The 11,380-nt window shown below is 39.9% G+C and overlaps 1 pseudogene; it reads left to right on the top strand.

The window, feature by feature from the left end:
• The first annotated feature begins 9,227 nt into the window (after window positions 1-9,227).
• On the top strand, window positions 9,228-10,298 carry LOC110311050 (annotated as a pseudogene).
• Window positions 10,299-11,380: the final 1,082 nt, after the last annotated feature.

Here is an 11,380-nt window from a genome sequence, read left to right as displayed (position 1 = left end):
GTGGGGTGGAGCATACCTGGCTGTTGTCAGGTATCTGAGGAGTAGAGTTCAGACAGAGTGCTAACAGGCTCCACAATAGGACCTTGGCTAGCCAGGGCTACAGGGTAAGATCCTATCTCAAAAACAAAACAAAACAAAACTGCATAACATTTCCCAAATAGTTATTTAAATAATAATTTTCCATTAATTATCATGCCAGGTACGGTGCTGAACTCTAGGAATGAATATGACCTCGTTTCTAAGCTTAAAGCCTACTAAATCTGAAAAACAGAGATTATTGATCAGAAGGAAGTCGGGAACTGTGGTTTACTAAGGAGGTGCAAAGCATTGCCTACACAGATATTAATTCATTAACCAAAACCAACTAGGAGGAAGGAAGGGTTTTTTTTTTCTTCCCGGTTACAGTCTATTATTGATGGAAGCTAAGGCAGGAGATTAAGCGAAGACCATGGAGGAATGCTGTCTCCTTGCTTGCTGCCTCTGGTTTACTCAGCTACTTTTCTTAGACAGCTCAGGACATTCCTTGGAGTGGTCTGGGACCTCCTCCATCAACGAGGGGATTCCTCAGTTGAGCTTCCTTCTTCCCAGGTGACTACAATTCCTATCAGATTCAGAAAAGCTATCCAGTACAGCCACCATTTCCTCTGTGTCTCTGTGGCTTTGACTACACTAAGTGGGATACACACTATTTGTCACGTCTCACTTAACTTGTTTCACTTAGTGTAATGGTCTTGAGACTCACTCAGAGCGTACCACGTTACAGGATCTATCCCTTATGGATTAGGGACCTGACAACATATTTTGCTTTTGGGTTGCTTCTTCCCTTTGGCTCTTGGGAAGCACTGCCAAGTACCTTCAGATTCATGCCTTCATGGAACTGCAGAATTTAACATTCTCATGAGGAATGCATAGAGCTTCGAATCTCCCCCACAGCTTTTCCAGTACTGGCTGGTTTTTTGGCTTTTTTTTTAAAAAAAACAGCCATTCTAAGACACATGGATGCTTAACATTTGGGGTACACTATTTCCCACTTGTATAAAATCCTTGGAGAAATGTCTTTCCAAGTCTCTGCTTAAAGAAATTTTTAGAAAATAGAAGATGTTTCGTGGTCTTCAAGGTCCATGATGCTTGAGCCTCAACCGATCTCCTCTCCTTTTCAGTAGATAACCTCGTTATTCCTCTTCTATTCCTCTGTTCCTTGTTTCCTTGGTCAGGCATGCTTGGTGTTATTTTCTCTCAGATTACCATTCATTTATTTTATGTACTACTTATATTTTTTTCATCTAAGAATGTCCTTCTCTCAGAATTTTCATGTTTCAAAATCATATTCTAATTTCAGAGATCTAAAATTCTTTTTATATGCTTTTTCTTTTATGCCCTCATTGCAGAAGGCTTTCATTCATTTACCAACATACATTTTCTAATAATTAAGTCACTTAATCACTAGCTTATTACATCTAAAATAGTCTGTCAACCAGTCCCTTGTCAACAAATCAACCAGTTTTTTTTTTCTTAATGTAATGTACTATTTTCATTTAGCCTTTGCATTCTTTCTTAACTGGTATGTCTAACACCTTTTTTCTCATTTTTATTAGATCTTTGAGAACTTCATACAATGTATTCTCATCATCTTTACCCCTCTCCCAGTCCCCTTCATACACCCCCACCCACCCTTCCTTACCTCCCAGGTACCCTTTCTTCATCTCCCCCTTCTTACCTCCCAACTTTCTGCATTTTTTAACTATCAGCTACAGTTTGTATGTCCACATGCTCTTGGGTGTGTGGTCTTCTACTGGAGTGTGGTCAACATACTAGGGACCACATCTTTAAGCAGACTGACTCTCCTTCTCCCAACAGCTATCCATTTCCAATATCTCCTTAGATTCCCATAAACTTTATAATAGTGTGTTATTCTAAGGAACATTTGTGTGAATAGATGCAACATATTCAAGGTAAATCTTATGTGAACATCCTAAATTGCCAAGCAACTCACAGGCCACTGGCTCTGCTCACTGGCATGTTTGGCCTGTACCATTTGGCGGTCTATGGGACCTCAGTGACCAACCCTTCAAAAAAAAAGGTAACTCATTTGCTTCTGCCTCCCACTTCCTCTTCTTAGATGACACACAAATGATTATCAACTGAAGTATTCATCACACATAGAAAAACACAGACCAGGTGGGAGACACTTAAAAAGTGCTTATTCAATGGGGTATGAAAAGCTGATTGAACTGAAATGTGGCAATAAAGTAAACAAGCAAAAGCATGAAAATGAAGGTGAGGATGAATATATCCTGAGTGAGGGAGAGAGTTCACGCTTTCCCCTCTCACACACACACATCCTATGGGCTAAACTCCAGTAAATAAAATGCTAATGTTCACTCTTCCTTTTTGTCAACAGAAAACTGGGGCTCTCGGTGTTTTGTGCTGTTTGCTTCCACTACTTTGTCTCCTCTTCTCTACTTGAAGAATCAGTCCACTGCTTATATTTTTTCCAATGGGATGCTTTTATAAAGGTACTATACATGTTTTTGCTCACTTCAGCAGCACATATACTAAAACTGCAACAATACAATAAAATATTAACTACTTTATTTAAATTACTTAGTTCCACTTGCATTCTTTCTCCTCCCCCACTTCCCAAATCCCAAAGTGCACATTCTTCTCTCTGCTTCATTGAGTGGTTCTCAACATTCCTTATGTCCATGAGGACAAGGTCCAAGGATCTATATATTCTGTATTTTTATGGATCCCACTGACCATCTAAGAAGTCTCTGTGAGAGAAATCAGAGACGTGGACAATTTTCTACCTTCTTAATATTTACATACAGTGTAATGCCATCTGAACAATGATGGCTAACTCCCAATGACTATAAGTTAAAGTAGAAATACATTTAACTTACAGTTGAGCACACTGGAAACACAGCTCTCTCCCCTGCCTCTGGCCAGATGCTTGGTTGATCCTATCCTTTAGTAACCCCAGGCTGCGCATGCTACTGAGCTAGATTTTCTGTGCCTTGGGTTTTAGACTCTTTAGATGTGAGGATTAAATATATCAATACTTACAGAGTGCTAGGAGAGGGTGCTTATGACTATTCCCAATAAATACTGGGATGACTAATGTTAAAGAAGTCTAATCAGAATCATTCTGATTGTTGTGTTTTATGAAGTCACGACTAATTCTGGGCAGCTAGAAATCCTTTTGGATTGAAATAGCCCAACCGTGAGTTGCTGGAGGACAGAGTCAATGTATGTGTGTCATGCCCTTATGTTTGTAGAGTAAATAATGATGGAAAGACTGAATGAATAAGTGTATGGAGTAGAAGAGAAAAAGATAGGGTACAAGCCAAGGATATAAAGCCGCTTTCTTTGTTGTTGCTCAAGAGTCCAGACATAAAGAGGATTGTCTAGGAGACTGCAGAGCCCATTCTGTGGCTAGTACAAAGAATCAAACATCCAGGAGAGTCAGGAAACCAAGATACAGAGAAAGAGAAAGCAACACCTTCATCTCTTTAGGATGTGAGGAGCCTAAGACTGGAAGTCTGCTAACCCACTTGGCTTTGATATTTTATATGGTACCTGGGTCTTCCACTTTCCACCACTACCTTGTTTAGATATTCTACTCTGTTCCTTGTAGTGTATAGTTTCTACTAACCCACTTTAAGCTCTGGGTGGAGCTGCAGCCCTAGATCCCTTCAATCCATAGATGAAAGACACATATACACATTACCTTATTTTAATATGCTTTTTAGCTCAATGGCTGGACACTTCTAAGTCTCCCTCATCTAACGTGCCCTTATCTTCACTCCCAGCTCAACACTCTAAATCTACCCTCAGCTTCGTTATGTTTTTAATATTCTGCCTGCTAACCCAGGTCCAATGGGGAAAGCAGCCAATCGCCACTCCGTCTGAGACCTCACATGGCTGGTGGCTCGCTCTCTCCCTTGGAAGCATGGTTTCTTTCCTCCTCTTGCATCTGCAAGCCTGCCTGCAGTAACCTGCAAGTCCCACCTATTCCACCCAGCCATTGGCTGATAGCATCTTTATTAATCAACCAAGAACCCATTGGGGAACAGGGCCTTCAGTGTTCACATATTGACTCCCAATCAGAGCATCAGAACCACCCCTCATAGTTCTTCAACCCTTTCCTCATTTCTCCTCACAATATGTTCTGAGAATTAGAAGGCTCCCTCAGGCTCCCTCAGGGAGCCTGCTTTCACTTCTCTTGTTCACCTGTGTCTCTCTAACTTTCCTTTATGAGTGCAAGCCAGATGCATTCCTGCAGTTGGATGGTTTTGTTTTATCTGGAACAGAATTTTGATATTCTATGTAAAACAACAACTACGAAGAGCTGAATCTCTTCCAGGGACCCTAACAATGTTAGTGTGTCCACTTCACAGTTATATCTTCTACACACTCTGCACATGAAGAGAGGGTATAAAAGGAGAAATGGACTTGGGGAGGTGGAAGAAAAAAAGATAAGGATGGGACTAGGAAATGTCCCCATGTGGTTGAGGTTGCAAGAGTAGGGGAAGATGCTTAAAGAGGAAAGGAGAAGCTATCTGAATACAGACCATCTCCTTTCTCTTACTTTCTCAAGTGAAAGTTCCTTTTCCGGAGGATCTCTGGAGTATGTACCTATTTACTGCCTACTTTCTCTTTGTAATCAGATAGAAAATTGGACTTTGGCACATTATCATTTTGGGGTTTTGTTTTTTGTTTTGCATGCTTGTTGTTGTTTTGTTTTTATTTTTAATTTTTTGGAACAATATATTACTATGTAGCCCAGCCCGGAGTTAAGCCCACAATCCTTCTTCGTCAGCCTCCCAAGTGCCGGGATTACAGGCACACACCACCTTGGGTGGTTTCAATCTCTTATTTAACATAGTTTGACTAACAGTACTACCTCAAACGTGCTACTGACCAAACCCACCAGGCAAAAGTCCAGACAGCCACGACCCAGAGGATGGCTTCTCCTTTTACTCTCACAGTAGCAGCTGGGTGCTGTTGAGGCAAGACCTCCTTAGGTCACTACAAACTCAGGATGATCAATCTCTAAGGAACTCCCAGGACCACAGGTCAATACTACCACATTTATTTTCTCCTCTGTTCTTCCTTTCTCTACAACTGGTGTCTCAAGCATTCCCTGCTCTGTGAACATGTATGACAAATATACCCCTTCTTCTCTCCTCCTGGATGGCCATTGACAGATCCTTCAATTCCACTAACACCTCACTTTAGCCATCAGTCCTTCCGTACATAGCCCCTTCTCTCTAAGAACTACTTATTTCCCTATGTACAGCAGCTGTGCCAAGGAGTTATCATTGTCATCCCATTCACAAAACAAAACAAAACAAAAACAAAAACAAAAACAAAAACAAAAACAAAAACCAACCTGCTTCTCTTGCCTCCTAAATCATAGCCTTTGAATGCATCTGCTTCTTTCCAGATTCACCATCAAGTTAAAGGAACATCTGCTTCCTTCTAGTAACAGGTGTTGCCATTAAACCCTCCTCAACAATTCCACCGACCTGTTCTTAACAGATGTTAAAATGCTATGTGAGAATAAACACGGACTGAAAATTGCAACAACTTTAATTTCAGCACACGTCATTATCACAAATCCAACACCAGGTTAACCACCCCATGCTGTTTGTCCTTGGGAAATGGGAAGCACAGAGAGCTCTCTGTCTCTCAATTGGCTTCGAGTTAAGGCAATAAAGGCTCCCAAAACCCAGCACAAATACATCAGGATGATTTTTCATAATCAAAAGCAGATTCTAAACTTTAAGAAGGGAAAACACGATCTGACTTCTAAGGTCCTGTTCATGAGACTTGGTGGAAAGAGCTGTCAGTGAGTGAGTGAATGGGTGAGTGAGTGAGTGAGTGGGTGAGTGAGTGAGTGGGTGAGTGGGTGAGTGGGTGAGTGGGTGAGTGGGTGAGTGGGTGAGTGGGTGAGTGAGTGAGTGAGTGAATGAGTCAGAAAGTAGCAGAGAAAGTAGCAGGTAAAAGCATTAAGTGATTTCAAAATGCCAGCTATGGGTGAGGTCACACTACTGAAGCCATACAGGCAATGTGGTTGTCAGTGACAAAATCAGCACAGCCTCCATGGAAAAAGAAGCAGACACCAAACTTATTGATTACTTTTTTCACTGTCCTGACAAAAACAACATGAGGAAGGCTTCCTTTTGGCCTGCAGTTCTAGGGTACAGTCCATCATGATGGTGAAGGCATGACAGCAGTGGGGTGAGACAGCTGACACACATCACACCAGTCACAGCTGTCCCATCTCCAGTTTCACCCATACTTGCACCCTCTGTTCCTCTGCCTTTCCTGTGTCTTCATCATAATGACTTTAGGAGCTGTGGTGTGTCCTGTAGCAAACGACTTTGCCCAATTTTGCCCGCAAATGTTCATCGCAATGAGTCATTGGTCTGGTTCAAGGCCTCTGGCATCTACTACTCCAACAATGTTGCCTCCCCATCTCTCTGTCACATATTTGTTGATCATAGTGAAGCCTGCTTCCCCACCCTCACCCCAGGGGCCAGGGTGGGTGCTTGGGTATCTCTATCAGCATGTTTATTAGCTTCAGTTAAGATTAGATTTTGGCTTATTTCATATTTATAAATAGTCAGTCTAATTTTAAACACCATTGTATGGAAGACTTGTGTGTGCTTTTCTGTAAAATATAACTCAAACATGAGAATATATTCAAGCATATTTAAATGAATGTGATACTGACAGCAAAATTTTCTGGCAGGTTTTTGAAAATTTTTATACGTTTTTTAAAAAATTAGCTGGGCAGTAAGTGGTGGCGCACGCCTTTAATCCCAGTACTTGGGAGACAGAGGCAGTGGATTTCTGAGTTTGAGGCCAGCCTGGTCTACAGAGTGAGTTCCAGGACAGCCAGGGTACACTGAGAAACCCTGTCTCAAAAAAAAACAACAAAAAATATTTATTGAATTCGTCCATAGATAATCATAGATAGATAATTCTGTATAGGTATGAACTGCACAGTGACCAATCTCACTTCTTACCTCCCTACCTCTCAACCTCTCTCTCTCTCTCTCTCTCTCTCTCTCTCTCTCTCTCTCTCTCTCTCTCTCTCTCTCTCTCTCTCTCTCTCTCTCTCACACACACACACACACACACACACACACACACACACACATTCATCTTCTATTTGCTTTGTTTTGTGAGCCACTAAGTTTAATTAGGGCTATGTGTTTGACTGTATGCATCCCATAAAATGGTCGAATCATCAGAATAACACCTGTGTGTTCAGTAGAAACTTGGAAGGCCAGGTGGACCTGGACGGATGGTCTGCCAGTCCAAACTATCATAACCAGAGAAATGATCAGTCATGATAAAAGGAGAGTGAAAAAATGTTCCATCATAAAGACAGATTTAGAAAATCTGTGTTCCTATTGCTGATGCCAAGAAGTGCCTGCTGACAGGAGCCTGATATAGCCATCTCCTGAGAGGCTCTGCCAGAGTCTGACCAATACAATGCGGATGCTTGCAGCCAACCATCGGACTGAGCATGGAGACCCCAATGAAGGAGTTAGGGGGATGACTGTAGGAGCTGAAGGGGTTTGCAATGCATAGGAAGAACAACAGTATCAACCAACCAGACCCCCAAAGTTCCCAGGGGCTAAACCAAAGAGTGCATAGGGAGGGACCCAGGGCTCCAGCTGCATATGTAGCAGAGGATGGCTTGCTTTATCTCACATCAATGAGAGGGGAAGCCCTTGGTCCTGTGAAGGCTCAATACACCAGTGTAGAGGAATGCTAGGGTGGTGAGGTGGGAGTAGGTAGGTGGGTGGGGAAACACCCTCACAGAAGCAAGGAAAGATGTTTGGAATAGGGGACTTGTGGAGGGGAAACCAGGAAATGGGATAACATTTGAAATGTAAATAAATAAAATATCCAATTTAAAAAAAAAGAAATTTGTGTTCGAAAATCATTCCTTCATAGGACACTAGAAGAAATACTTCTGTCTGAAAGGAAGATTAAGCATACGCTAGAGAGCACAAGAAAAATATAATCCCACAACAGTTAACCAAAGGAATTCTAAGAAATCAACGACAAAGTAAAAGAAATTAAAATTATTCAGTAATAGCTCACAGCATTGGCGGTCTCAAATACCAAATAAAATGACACAGAATGGGTGGGAAAATGGATCTATGTTTTTGCTCCCTCTAGGAAACACACTTCACCATCAATGATACACAGTACCTTAGGGTAAAGGATGTAAAAAGGTATTCCAAGCAAATGGAACAAAGAAGCAAACAGGTGTATCTGTTCTAATATCATTATAGACATCAAGCTAAAACCAGAAGAATAAGGCAGAGAAGAACAAGAGAAGGAATAGTCTCTGATAGACAGAGAAGGATATTTCATCATCATTAAATGAAAAATCAACTAGAGCATAATAGAATTCTAAACATGTATGTGCCAGATACAACAGCACACAGTCTTGTAAAACCAATATTAGATCTAAATTTACAGACTGACTACCAACACAGGAATAGAGGGAGACTTCATTCCCACCAAAAGACAGATCATCCAGACCAAAACTAAATAGAAAATCTCTGGTGCTGAATGACATCATAAATAACAATGGACATCACAGATATTTACATTCCATCAAAATGTTAGAATAGCATCCCATGGGACTTTCTTCAAACTCAGTCACACAGTAAGACATGAAGCAAGTCTCAAAAATTTGGAAAAATGGAAATAACACTTTGCATACTATCTGACTACCAAGAAGCAAATCTAGTTATCAAAAATAGAAATTTCAGAAGGTACAAAACTCACAGAAAATAAACAGCAGACTACTGGATGGAAACCAAGTCAAGGAAAAAATTACAAAAGAAATTTTAATAAATTTTAATAAAAATGAAAGCACAACCTACCAGAATCTGTGGGATACAATGAAAAGTCAGTACTAAGAAACTGTTCACAGCACCGAGAACCTACATCAAAAAACTGGAAAGAGTATATTGAAGAAGTTAATACTGTACTGAAAGGACTTGGAAAAGCAAGAATAAACAACAGCCCAAAGGAGTCAATGAGAAGAAATAATAAAAACCTACAGACAAAATTAATGAAATAGAAATGAAAAAAAAAATCAATGAAAGAAAGGGTTGTTTAGGAGACTCTTGCCTGTCACTGCCAGACACTTCTCTCAGGCGGTGTATAAAAAACATATTTCTTGGAAGATGGCCACTATGCAGTTGCAAAGGACAGCTTCCCTGAATTCATTGATATTTCCCAATAAGATATCAACAGAGCATCAGTCTTTGATGTTTGTGAAGAGGCTCCTAGCTGTTTCAGTATCTTGCATCACCTATTTGAGAGGAATATTTCCAGAACGTGCTTATGGGACAAGATATCTGGATGATCTCTGTGTCAAAATTCTGAAAGACGATAAGAATTGTCCAGGTTCTTCACAGCTAGTGAAGTGGATGCTGGGATGCTAGGATGCGTTACAGAAGAAATATCTAAGGATGATCAATCTAGCTGAATACACCAATCCAGGAGATCCTCAGATAATTTCAGAATGTTACCAGTTTAAATTCAAGTACACCAAAAAAATGGACCAATCGTGGACTTTATAAGCAAAAATCAAAACAATAAATCTAGTACAACATCTGCTGACACCAAGAAAGCAAGTATTCTCCTCACTCGGAAGATTTATGTCTTAATGCAAAATCTAGGACCATTACCTAATGATGTTTGTCTGACCATGAAACTTTTTTACTATGATGAAGTTACACCGCCAGATTGCCAACCACCAGGTTTTAAGGGTGGTGATTGTGAAGGAGTAATATTTGATGGGGATCCTACATACTTAAATGTGGGAGAAGTCCCAACACCTTTTCACACCTCCAGATTAAAAGTGACCACTGAGAAGGAACAAATGGAAAAATATTGATTCAATCATACTCAAACCAAAAGGATTAAAAATACAATTTCAAAGCTTCTAAGGGACAAAGATGATGTAGAAGATGAAAAAATCATAATAATTTTGACATTAAAACTAAAATGAACGCAGAGAATGAAAACTCTGGGGCTTCTGGAATCAAAGAAGCAGATGTAGATTGTAAGGAAGAAGAAACTGTGCAATTCAAAAAGAGCCACTGGAAATAATCAACAAGGACAGACGTCGGAAGAAAATCGGAAGAGAAGTCTTCGACAATTTGGGAAAACAAGTCCTTCATGCCTCGGAATCCAGTCAAGAGTCAGTGTTGAAGAAAAGGACAGGTAGTGAGCCGAAGGGACATACCTAAAAATTATTTTTCTTATGCAGATTTGCAGCTCTCAACATCTAAACTCACATGCTGTATTATTTGAAGGTGTGCCTTCTGTACCTCTGAAAATTATTTTGTAGTTCATAGCTATTAAACTAATGAAAGTTTTAGCTATTATATTGTGTTTACCTGAGATAAATCCAAGGGAACTTTTGACTAAACAAAAATACAAATGTCATTGACTCTGCTCATATCCACTGAATACAACCTGCCTTCTATTTTAAAGAAAGCTTTTTTTTAAAAATGTGTTAAGTTTTAAAGCCCTCTAAAACCATTTCTGAAATATTTATTCTGACTTTAAAATTCTGTAAGGATTCGCTTTTTACTTATGTTAAAACTGTACCATTTACTTGGTGCTATTAATGGCGCACGCCTTTAATCCCAGCACTCGGGAGGCAGAGGCAGGCGGATTTCTGAGTTCGAGGCCAGCCTGGTCTACAAAGTGAGTTCCAGGACAGCCAAGGCTACACAGAGAAACCCTGCCTCGGAAAAAAAAAAAAAAAAAAAAAAAAAACTTGGTGCTATTAAAACAATGCTATTTTGAAGAAAAAAAAAAAAAAGAAAGGGTTGTTTATTTGAAAAGACTAAAACTACTGATAGATCATTTGCTAAATTAAATAAAAGAAACAAAGCTGATCTCAATTAAGAAAACCATAGATGAAGAAAGAAATCACCTGACAAATACTGTGGAAATGCAGAGAACCATACAGGCATACGTTTTAAAAATCCTTTGGGGATAGAGAGGTGGTTCAGCAGTGAAGAGCACTGGCTGTTCTTCCAGAGGTCCTGAGTTCAATTCCCAGAAACCACATGATGGCTCACAACTATCTGTAATGGAACCACAATGCCCCCTTCTGGTGTGTCTGAAGACAGCTACAGTGTACTCATATAAATAAAATAAATCGTTAAAAACATTCTATACTCTACTAAACTGAAAAACCAAAAAGAGATGGATGAATTTCTTGAAACACAGGACTTACTATAGTTAAATAAAGATGAAGTACATAATTTAAATGGATCAATAGCAACCAATGAGATAGGAGCAGTTATTTAAAATTTCA

Source organism: Mus caroli, chromosome 15 (assembly GCF_900094665.2).
Source record: "Mus caroli chromosome 15, CAROLI_EIJ_v1.1, whole genome shotgun sequence".
Taxonomy (NCBI): Eukaryota; Metazoa; Chordata; class Mammalia; order Rodentia; family Muridae; genus Mus; species Mus caroli.
Note: the sequence above shows the minus strand (reverse complement) of the source record. Positions and strands in the feature narration are given on the sequence as shown.